This window comes from Tupaia chinensis, unplaced genomic scaffold, assembly GCF_000334495.1.
Source record: "Tupaia chinensis unplaced genomic scaffold, TupChi_1.0 Scaffold000086_1, whole genome shotgun sequence".
In the NCBI taxonomy this organism is placed as follows: Eukaryota; Metazoa; Chordata; class Mammalia; order Scandentia; family Tupaiidae; genus Tupaia; species Tupaia belangeri.
Window position 1 is genome coordinate 459,650 of NW_006159548.1, and position 12,353 is coordinate 472,002.

Here is a 12,353-nt window from a genome sequence, read left to right on the forward strand (position 1 = left end):
TGAGCAGTTCAAGAGCACAAGTATAGATCATACATCTTTATAAATACAAAAATTAACATTCATGTATTTTGCAATTAAAAATTACAGATTGGGTACCAGCAGTTAGCATAATGGCTATGTCACTGAACTCCTATGTAGTCGACCACGGTTCGAGTCCCGGACCTGGTGATTTAAACTCATTCTGGGCGCATGAGAATGAGTGCCTGAGATCCCAAGAGAAGAAGGGAGGAGAAGGGATTGCAGCATGGCCATCCCCCCTGGGGTGTGATTTTTCATTTTCTGTCTCTCTGTGTCTCTCTGTCTTTCTGGCGAGCACACACACCTTACAGCAAATACCTCTCAAAAAAAAAAAAATTTACAGATTGAGTCAGGATAAAATGACAATACAAAGAGGAAAATGTGTATACCCATTCCTCTGATCTCCTCATATTATGTTAGCTAATTATGAAGAACTTTGCTGAGTCTGTTCACAAGGGTGAAAAACTATCTCTCCTAGGTTCCTACCAGTACTCTATATTTTATTTACTGAAAATACTGCTTCATAATAATTCCTTCATAACAGTAGGCTTCTGAAGGTTATGTTTTACAGTGATGTTATTCATCACTGACAATAACAAATAACATGAATGTTGCACCATCAAGAAAAATGGGTTTCAAAATATCTTTTGTGTGTCTAAGGATTCAAGTTACAGTACAGGAATCATATCATTAAATAGTGGGCTTAATAAATTCACAACTGGGACCAATAGGTGGTGTAGCAGTGAAGGTACTGGACTAAAACATGATCGACAGTGGTTCAAGTACCAGACCCACTCGCTTGAAACACAAGCTGGGTATGTGTGCATGCGTGCCCAAAATCCTGAGGGGAGAATGGAGGAGAAAACACTGTGGCACAGCCATCCCCCCTGGAGTGAGAGAGTGATTTCTTGCTTTCTGTCTCTCTGCCTCTCTCTCTGTCTCTCTGGAGAGTGCAGAGAGTACACCCTATAACAAAAATCTCTTTAAAAAGGAAAACGAAACTCATAATTGTCCAGAAAAACATACATAAGTCTAGATCAAATGAACCCTTATAGATGTATTCGTTCTAGAAAATCGTTTTGAAAAAATCTCAAATATCTTAGAAAGGGTATTTTCTAACAGGGGTAAAAGAGTATGTCAAAGGAATTCAGACTATAACAGGAATTTTGGGGTGTAAGAAAAATTTATTTTCCTCTTTTTTCTGGACACATAGCTGAACTATGTTTCCTGGTCTTTCTTATAAGTAGGTGCACCCATGTGCTAACTTTCATCTAATGAACAGGAGCATAAGTGACATGCATCACTTCTAAATTGAGCCATAAAATCCATTTATACATTCCTTCATGATCTTTCTCTTTCCTGCTGTTAGGACAAGAATCCTCAGGGAAAGCTTTAAAATCATGTGTTGACTATAATGGACCTGCCATATCCTTGTAATTGAGTATAAGTGAACAAGTACCCCAAGTTTATCCCTGACAAACTATGACATCAACAGAATATTACATGAGCAAAAAATTGAGTTTGATGTCGAGCTATTATGTTTTTGGCATATTTATGTCTGTACCCATCCCTACTCTGACAAAATAACAGTATCCTACTTTGAAATTACAGTAATACATTAACTGAGAAAAATTTATAGAGAAAGAAACTAAACATACTTATAGTCAACTGGTGATTGGATATAATTATGAAATTAATAGAATAAAAATAATGAAAGTATGCTATGAGGTGACAAACTTTAGGCAGAATTGTGACCTTCAATAACTTAGAAGACAGACCAGACCATCCATATGTTTGTAATTCTAGAGGAGAGATTGGAAAAGTTAGAGTTTTTCTTTTCTTTTCCCACATACTTGGTAATATTTATTCAGAGTGCCATATCATTTATTATACATTTTATATTTGGTGGTTTTCTGTATGGACTTTTCTAAATATATTGTAAGTGGATAGGTAGATAGAAAGATAGATAGGTAGATAAACAGAGAGAAAAACAATAGGACTGATGGATACATTGGTTGATCCTAAAATACATACATATATTATTTTTAGAATCCTATTATTTTTAGAATCCTCCTTGGTGTTTAGTAGATAATCATAACTAAAGAAATAATAAATATCATTTTACTTTCTACATACTAAAAGAGATTATGGAGTGGCTTTACCTCTTACACCTTATCCAAGAAGTTGTTCTCCACCTAAGACAGAAAAATGTTCTCATGAAATATAATTGGATAAGTTTAGTGTAGAATAGAAATATAATTGGATAAGATTGGACAGTGCAGAAATGGGATGGGATGGGATGAATGGAATGGAAAAGGATGAACTGAATAGAATAGCACAGAGTACATTGTACTTCATAACACCATTTGTCAGATAAATATGTTCAAGTGTTTGCATTATTAGGTCAAGTATGCAATGTATTTCTTATTGCTTTTCATTATCAAATGTTTGAAAAGTAATTATTTAGAATATTAGAAAGAACGTACTTTCATACTTTACCATTGACTTCAGGTTGACTAAAACAAGTATGGATGAACAAAGAGGGCTATTGCATTATGAAAAGTCAAGGACTCAATGAACTGATATTCTCAGTGGGAATAAGTGAATATGTAAGATTGAAAGAGAGAGTTGTAGTCCTAGGGTGAGATGTTTGAATGAGAGATTTAGAAGTAGACTACGTTAAGGTAGTTGTGACCACACATAAGACTATTGTTTTGAACTTCTTTAGAAGAAAAAATGATCACTGGAGATGGGAAAATCGCAGATGGGAAGACACTGGGATGAGATGGGATTAGACGGGACAACCAGTTAGTATTAAGTCATCTGGAATGACTTCAATAACAATATTATTGATAAATGAAATGAAAAGATGTGACCACATTAGTAGAAAAGAAATGAATTGATTTCAAAGGAACATGCCACGTATAAAGAAGTAAAGGAGAAATATTTGCCAACTGCAGTATATTAGCTCTGATTTTCAGTATTGGAGTCTTGAGGGAGTAACAGAAGAGATCACACATACAAATGACCTCTTGCCATATTAGGCTGGCCCTAGGATTCCCATAAAAATATCCCTTTAGTCAGAGCTTCTAGAATAGCTTCTAGAATTAAAAATATCAGATTCCCCTGTAATCAGTACATCATGATGTTTTCTCTGAACTGAAGTTTTCCAATCACATTCTCAGACGTTTTTTTCATGATCATGTATTGATACATCCCAGATACAGAATGACTAGGATATGAGAAGCTATTCACCAAATCTCCACCAAGCTATCACCAAGTGTACTGCATTGTTACCCACTCTGCATACTTTCTTAGTAAATGCTAAGTAAATTTGGTATTAATGAAAAATATTATTCTTATGAGTCTGAGCATTCTTCTGAACACAAGACCCTGCCACAAGTAGAAGAGAATATTGTAGTCATTTAGTTATGGCATCAGTCATGTCCTGTCAGCAGACAGATATAATGCCACATGATTTTAATAGTGAGAATTTAAAAACAAGTACAATTAACTAGACAGTAAGAAATGTTGGGACCAGCAGATGCTATAATGGCTACGTCACTGGACTCCCATGTAGTCAACCATGGTTCGAGTCCCAGACCCAGTGACTTCTTCCCAAACTGGTCATGTGTGCATGTGTGCCCAAGATCCCGAGAGGAGAGCAGAGGAAAAGGGATTGCAGCATGGTCAACCCCCTGCCTGGGGGGGGTGATTTCTCGATTTCTTTCTCTCTGTCACTCTGTCTTTCTGGCAAGTGCATGTGCCCTATAACAAAAACCTCTCCAAATAAATAACAAAAAATAACATTTTGACAAAGAAAATATATTTGGAAATTAAGAGGAAGTTGAGAATATTCCCAAAAAGAGATCTTGAAAGAGAAGATCAATTTATTTGGTTACATGTTGAGGTTATCAATCTAGTAAAAATTTTTATTAAAGTTCAGTTGTATACTTGTTTACATTCACAGGCTGGGGACATTCTGGTTATACTATGAAACCTCTTCACATTTACTATAGAATAATATACTTTCTTTTATTCCTTTTAATTTCAGAGAGTATTACAGGATGTTAATATTCAGGATAATTTAGAGCACCTTACATTATTTTAAAAGAATTCTTTATTTAATTTTATTTATTACTTATTATTATTATTTTAATTTACCATAGAGTGTGAGAGAGAATGTGAGAAAGCAAGCCTCCAGGTGCAGGACTTGAACCACAGAAAACCGTATGGGAGACCAGTGCCTTCACCACACTACCTGCTGCCCCCCCCACCTTACGCATGTAATCAGATGTTTGGTAACTGGTTTAAAAGTGTTACTTGAGTATTTTACTCAGGTCAAAGTACTATTTAGTGACAGTTTAAGAGAGATTAATTTGATTAAAAAGTCTATCCTTAATAACCTGAGACATCTATCCAAAGATAGCTTCCATGGTAGTTTTACAGCAGTCTCTCACAGCTTTGCCAAGTTTGTCCTCTGATTTTGGGTCATGTGTTTCTAAACTCAACATGAAACTCCCTCTTCCAGATCTGTCTGGTTGTATAGTCTGCATTAGTAAGCAAGGTAGAGGAACTCAGCGTATTCACCCTGTATTTATTCCATAAAAGTTCAAGCACTTTGCGATCCAAAGAGGATTTGAAATATGAGACTTCTAAGGCATATGTTTGCAATGTACACCAATGTTTTCTATTTTATTAAGTGACATAGTCTGGTATTCTGAAGGTCTTTCATTAGGAGGTTTGTAACTCTTTGGGTATGTCCTAAAGGCTCCAAGATTCACTTTCCCTGCAGCGATTGTTCTTACTGGATCAATTACCACTGCTACAAATGGTTCTTTGAACTGCTGATTGAACATCTGAGTAGTAACTTCAATTTCAGAAAGCCAGCAACCACAGCCAGGGTGGCTGTGATACCAGCAAATTGCATTTTACAGGCAGTCAACCTGTTCAGCATTTTCTGTGTATGCAGCCATGTACTCACAGGCAGCAGCCTGAGCATTTACTCAGGTTTCAGTGCCCTGTACAGGTAAAGCAAAACTATCCATAATGATCATGGTTTCACTGTCCACCTTCCCTAGCATCAAACCCATCACTTCCCAAATTGCCTTCTGATCTGTCATACATCACCATTTTCAGTAGAATCAATGCTGAGATTTTTCAATATTTAAACTAATGGTGATCCTTAGTCCAGTACTTTGCCATTAGGATTTCGTGTTGCTATTTCTTGTCACTTGTAGATTTCCTCAATACTCTGGGCTCCCTGTATGTTGGCCAATTCCCAGGTTTTCTGGGCCACACCACTCCCAGATCTCTGAGGTTGAGGATTCAGAGAAGTTGTCATTTCCACAACCAATACACAACTTAATCTTGCTAGGTTTCTGGGTACAAGCTTTGGACCCTTCCCACCCTAGGCACAAACTCTTATTAGAGGCAACCATGACACCTCAAATAATACACTTTATGTGTGTTATGAAATATGAAGATTTCTCATGACTTTCAGTAAAAAGGAAAGCTACCAGCAGTAGGTGACTACTATTATTATATTTTATAAATAGTATTAATTTTTCAATATGATTTCATTTTTCTTTTAATACTGACCACTTGGAAGCTCAGGGTACAATGTGTGGCCAAACTCCAGAGAATCCATAGAACTTGGAAGGGTGGGTTTCTACCAGCATCTATACAGTACAAGTCAGAGCTCTGGCTTCTCTCCAATCTGCAAACCCCATTGGAGCTCATCTCATCAATGCTAGAATTCTTCAATCCAGTAGAGTAAGTTTTCTCTAGGGCCCAATGGTACCAATAACTAATCCCACTCAGCAATTGTTGTAAATTCTAAAGCATGATAAATATTTTATATGTGTCATTAACTCAGAAACCAAAATACCTGAATAACCTAAAAGTAGCATATTCTACAGGTTCAAAGAAACAGTCATTACAGCTGTGTTTCAGTGGAAATAAGTGTAGCACAATGAGGCAGCAGACATCAAATAATCAAATATGTTGCTACATGTCTGAGCTTAATTCTGCTAAACTAAATATGTCTAGAAAATATTGTGCATCTGTCACACAAATCTCTACATTGACAATAATGTGACTCTACCATCACTTAATTTCCTGTGACAAGAGATTTCAGCTCTATTAGGTATTGTTCTAGAAAGCATTCAGTCAGCATTTTTTTTTAATGTCATGAATAGCTGTCTCTGTTTCTTAAAAGACATGTGCTTCCGCTTGCTTATGTGACCCTAATTCTTCACTGGTCACCATCACTGATAAATTATCTTCCAGTTTTGCCAATATCCACGCAAGTCCTCCAGAGCCAATGATCCATTACAATGTAGATCACGCCTTGATTTAAAACACTTGACTGAGAAAGAAGTTGATATCAAAACAAGAAAGTTTCTAGACTCATCTGAATTGTGAAGTCCTGAATGACCTGAGTATTAGATCACTTGATTAGTCTCTTCAGAGTACTATAACTTAATGTTACATAAATCTATGGAGAGTATGTTGATTTGGTCGAAAACATGAAATACTGGTAAAAAGACTCAGACCTTACACTGGGCAGACTTCAGGTCAAATTCCATTCAGTTAATTAGTAACTTTGTGCAAAACAGAGATGATGAGAGAACTCATTTCAGCCTGCCACATAGAATAGGGTAAAGGTTTAGTAAGAGCTATTCTTATTCATATACAATAATTTGTAAAAACTAGAGATTATAGGATCATTTTGCATAGGAAAAGTTTCCTCAAAAAGACAAGGTTGTTACTTTCTAACAGACATCACTTCAAAGGAAAATATCATTTTTGTTATTTCTCCATAATAAAAAACCTTGCATGTCATCATGTTTGTTTAGTTGTAATACATTTCCTAAATTAACATTGGTCAGTACAACATGACTTTTAAAAATGATTGATAATCTCAGTTCTTTCTTAGCAAGAGCTTTTTCTAAAAAAGTCCATATAAAAGTTTTTTAAATAATTTAAATATCTTAAGAAGAATCACAGATACACAGAGATAAAATTTAGTTTAGAATGAGACTCTACATAAACTTTCTGACGATTCTTCTTTGCACACCACATGATTTCTTTCACTTGCTATTTCAAAACTTTGATAAAAATCTCAATTCAAGCATGAACCATGAGTCATTAAAATTCCTTGGATAGAACAGGTTGTGCCTTTTCTTTAATATATATAAAGAGAAAATGGTGTACCACAGGCCCCAGATTATTTTTCTAAGGCAATAGGAAATTGTGAGTCACTGTATGTGCTTCCTCAGGAAACAGCAGATATTAATGGATCAAAGCACTTCAGAAATGAAAAAATAAAATAAATTGAAGAAAAAGACTGCCAGATTGGCAATGATGACTTTCTATCTTTGTTTGAAGTGCACCAACCCAGAAGTTATGTTATCCACAAAATACTCCTTTTATGGCCAATATAAATCTTTGCAACATATATAAGCACTAGGATTTTTTGTCCTTCTTCACCTTCTTTCGCCATCTTTCTATTTTGACCAGCAGATTAATCAGCCCTAAGAAGGATCCTCACACAGTGGTATGTACTTGGAAATATTAACTGATCACTTTTACTTTAAATACTAAATTTTTCAGGCTTTCAAAAACAGCATGTTCATGGGGTTTTACTAGAATATTCCTTTTTACCAAAAGAATAAGCACCATCTTTTAAATTGTAAATAATAACATGCATTAAATTTTGAAAAATTCTTCTTGTCATAACAAAGTATTCATGTTGGGTACTTGGAACAATCAATCCATCAAGCAAGCATTCAGAAAACTTTCCCGCTTGACCTTAAAGTTCTTTATGTTAATAATGATAGTGTACTCTCAGATTTTCTAAAAGAGAGAACCGTATATACTATATTTTTATTATTAGTTTTGCTTTGGTTTTCCAACTTCTTATAAAAATGGATCACAGGAAAAAAATACTTAGAGAAATTACTACAGGTAATTGTAATTCAATAGCCAGTGAAATTTTCTGCATCTGAGACTCTCAATGTTTACATTGTTTAGTCAGCACATTCAATCTGTGCACAGAGATGACTCTTGGGAAACCAATTTGCACAATGGTGCTTCGAAGGTACTTTCTCAGAACTCTGACTGTCATGTATTTGAAATATAATGTACATTTTGATCCAATTGAGAGTAAAATAGCTGGACACCTCTATGTTTTCTCTACCCTGATCTTTAATGTATTCAATAGTATGAATATATTAGGTTGTCAGAAAAGTCATGACGTATTTTTCTATTTTTCTGTGCAATAATGTATCATGACTTTCCTGACAACCCAACAGACTTTTGGAAGCACTTTGAGGCCATCCATCATGATCTTAAGTAATTTAGTAGAATGTAGTTAAAATTAGATGTATACCGTGTGACTCTTTCTCTAGGTTATGTCAAAGAGGGTGCTTCCTTTCCTTTTTTGTTTTTTATTCTTAAATTTGTATAATGGAGAGTGCATGCATGTGCATGAGGGAAAGGGAGAAGTACCCTAGACAGAGTTTTATCATGCCACAATCCATTTTCCCCAGCTCTACAGTTCCATAGGATCCCAGAAATTCACACACATGTCTGGTATGTTTTCAAGTCATCCAAGAGATATAAACATGCAGTTGGTCATATGGATTCTAGCCTTGTAGGGCATTGTGTTACCACTACACCACAACATCTGAACCTGTTCCCTTATTTTTGTGCTGTCCAGAAAATTAAATTTATAATGTACAATCTAGTTAAAAATATTAAGAGCATAAATACAAATCTAAGGAAAACTATAAAGTAATGTAGCTACAATTAAACCAAAATATTCAAATGTAAATAAGTGTTCATTTCAGAATAGTTACTTCTCTAGGAAAAAAAACTTAGTTCTAAGACCTTCTATTGTTTATAATACTTTATGAATAACTTTTTGACACTACCCCTAGTATCAGTTTATGACTCAAAAATGAAAACTGGTTGTATCATTTTACAGTTAATTTTATGAGGCTACTGATATTGTTCCACATTAACACTGAGTCCAAAATAATGTTAGGCAAATTCCTTAAAAATGCCACAGGACAAATACTACACTACTTTATATACCATGTGTTGATATAGATTCCAAACAGTACCTTTTAATAAAAAAAAAAAAAGTAACAAAAAAGTAATGGAGGGACCAGCAGTTAGTGTAATGGCTATATCGCTGAACTCCCATGTAGCCCACCAAGGTTCAAGTCCCAGACCCTGTGGCTTAAACTCACTCAGGGTGCATGTGCGTGCGTGCCCACAATCCCAAAAAGAGAATGGAGGAGAAGGGATTGCGGTGTGGCCACTCTCCCTGGGGGGTGATTTCTCATTTTCTATCTCTCTGTTTCTGTCTTTTTTTTTTTTTTTTGGGGGGATTTTCACTTTAGGGCGCGTGCGCTCGCCAGACAGATAGAGACAGAAAGCGAGAAATCACCCCCCAGGGGGGATGGTCACGCCGCAATCCCTTCTCCTCCATTCTCCTCTCGGGATCTTGGGCACACACGCACACGCGCCTGGCGTGAGTTTTAAGCCACCGGGTCCGGGACACGAACCGTGGTCGACTACATGGGAGTCCAGCAACATAGCCATTACACTAACTGCTGGTTCCCCTCTGTTTCTGTCTTTCTGGAGAGTGCATGTCCCCTATAGCAAAAACCTCTCCCCCCCAAAAAAGTAATGGAGATCAGTCATTATACTTACATTATACTTACTTACTTTCAGGAACAACCACAAGGATGAAGCCACTGTCTTTGATCTTGGGTCTTTGGGCTCTTGTAACCTGTTTCTCTGTAAGTATCATAAATCACTAGCTTATATTCTCACATTTTCTCAGTAACTATTACTTCATATTTCTGTTTATATTTATGATATTATATTTCATTGTGTATTAGTAGCTATTAGTTATTGATGAAACACTGTTGTTCTAGTGCTTTATTTTAATTTTAAATCCAATTTAACTAAAAAACTACCAATGCCCATGGCTACTATATTGGAGAGCTCAGATGTCTCCTATCAGACTACATTATACAAATATGTGAAAGTGTGGGTCCCTGTACTCCAGCAACAATATGAGCAGGTAAAACTCTATGAAATAGGAAAGTTAGAACAATTGCTCTCAGTAGGCGGATGTGGGGATCACCTCTATCCCAGTCACCTGACTCACTTCTTAAAAGTACAGGATTCCAGACCTTGTCATTGACTGTATAAGCATGTCTGAGAGTGGAACATGGGAAAATGCATTTTTCCAGAAATCCAGGAGAATATTTGCATGCTCAGTTCTAAGGTACTAACACTGTAAACCATCCATTTATAAAGGACTACATTAGATACCATGAAGAGACTAAATATCATATAATATTACAAAGGATAAAACACACACTCTTTTTAAGAGATTTTTCCTACTGGGCATGTGCAGACACCAAAGACACTAACAGAGAGAGAGAGAAAGAGATACAGTTAGAAACCACCCTCTAGGACGGTGGCCTCACCCACAATCCCTTCTCCATTCTCCTCTTGGGACTTCGGTTATGCACACACATGCACCAGATATAAGGTTCAAGCCCCCAGGTTTGGGGCTCTAACCACCGTCAGCCACATAGGAGTCCAGTGCCTTAACCATTACATCATCTGCTGGCCCCACACACTTTTTTTTTTTTTAAGTAGTGGAATGACGTTGGGGCAAGCAGTGGCATATTGGTTCAGGCAATAGACTCCTATGTGTTTGACCATGTTGAAATCCCAAACCTAGTGGCTTAAAACTCACTCCAAGCGCGAGTGCATGCATGCCCAGCGCCCCAATAGGAGATAAAGGAGAAGGGATTGTGGTGTGGCCATCCCCTCTTCAGGGATGACTTCTCACTTTATGCCTCCCTGTTTCTTTGTCTCTCCAGCAAGTGCATATGCCTTATAGCATAAATCTCTCACAAAAAAAGAAAAAAAAGAAAAAGAAAAAGAAAATAAAGTCATGGAATGATATTCTATTTCAAAGTAAAAACAGATTAATTCTAGTTTAGGAAGAGGAGATGAATTTGAGTAACTTCTAGCAAAAAAAACTGCAAAATTTATTACATCAAATTGAACACTATGAAGAAAAAAATTGGGAGAAGAAAACAAGAACTTCCACAAAGAGGCAACATAAGATTGCACCCCTGCAGCTCCTACAGTAGCACACCACACAGTAGTTTCTCAGCAGTGTATTTCAGTTTATTAGTGTTGAACCCTGGAATAACTCTTGAATAAAATACAGAGAGATATTTTCTTCATGCTGTGAGCATATTTACTTCCATTTGGGACTAAGTCTAGACTTTATTATAAGCAAAAGATAGGATTTTGTCCAAGATACTTATTTTCCATTCAATGTATCACAGCTTTCACTGGGAGTCAGGGATAGAGGGATCAAGAGAGAAACTCTGCCTTTACTCTCATATAAACTTTCAGCGTCATTACTTAGACACATGTACTGATTTTCTAATGCTGCCTAACAAAATACCATAAATTAGTAGCTTCAAAATCTAGTTATTATCTCATAATTTCTAAGTATGACTTGGTTAGTTAGATTCTCTGCTCAGTGTCTTCAAAGTTGATAAACTGCTTCCTGGTCTATGTTACCTCAGGATCCCCTTTTAAGCTTGCTTGTTTATTGGGGTCTGAGGACCCTCTCCTTTCTGGCTGGTTAAGAATGAAGGCCACCCTCAGTTCTTCAGCCCATCTACTGTTTATTTCCATGTGGTGTTTCCCACAAGAGGCACCTTGATTCATAGCCAATAGAAATGTATTTGCTGCAGCCAAATCTCTCTAAAGTCTGTCTTTGACTTCACAGAATTTGTCTTAAAAGGACTCTACTGACATGGGTAAGCCAGTCCGTGAAGCAGAGGGCTTGAATCTTGGGTGCCAATAAGAATTCTGCCTAACATGGAAGTATATGCTCTTATGCTTGACTTTGATATAGCTAATTTAAAAGTGTTTCTTTTTTGTTACAGCCTGGAGAGAGTCAGAGAGGCCCTTGGAGACCATATCCTCCTAGACCATGGATTCCTCCACCACCTAATCCTCTTGGCCCAGAATTTGTTCTACCACCTCCTCCTCCACCCTATGGCCCAGGAAAAATCCCTCCACCCCCTCCTCCTCTCAGTGGTCCAGGGGGAATCCCACCACTCCCTCCTTTTTGAAGACTAAGGAAAATCTCACTACCCCCTCTGCCTCCCCTCTGTTGTCCAGGTTATGTATATTCAAAATCCCAACTTAGCCCCTATCCACCTGGACTTTCATTCTTCCCTAGGTACAATACAATTTATCCTCCATTCCCTACA

The 12,353-nt window shown here is 36.8% G+C and overlaps 1 long non-coding RNA gene and 1 pseudogene across 1 annotated transcript; one reads left to right on the forward strand and one right to left on the reverse strand.

Moving 5' to 3' along the window:
* Positions 1-4,382: 4,382 nt before the first annotated feature.
* LOC102495923 (COP9 signalosome complex subunit 5 pseudogene) lies at positions 4,383-5,362 on the reverse strand (annotated as a pseudogene).
* Positions 5,363-7,522: 2,160 nt separating this feature from the next.
* On the forward strand, positions 7,523-12,347 carry LOC106734285 (uncharacterized). The gene is made up of 3 exons (XR_001369968.1): positions 7,523-7,579; positions 9,766-9,833; positions 12,024-12,347. It is a non-coding gene; the product is annotated as an uncharacterized LOC106734285 (long non-coding RNA).
* The last annotated feature ends 6 nt before the right edge of the window (positions 12,348-12,353 follow it).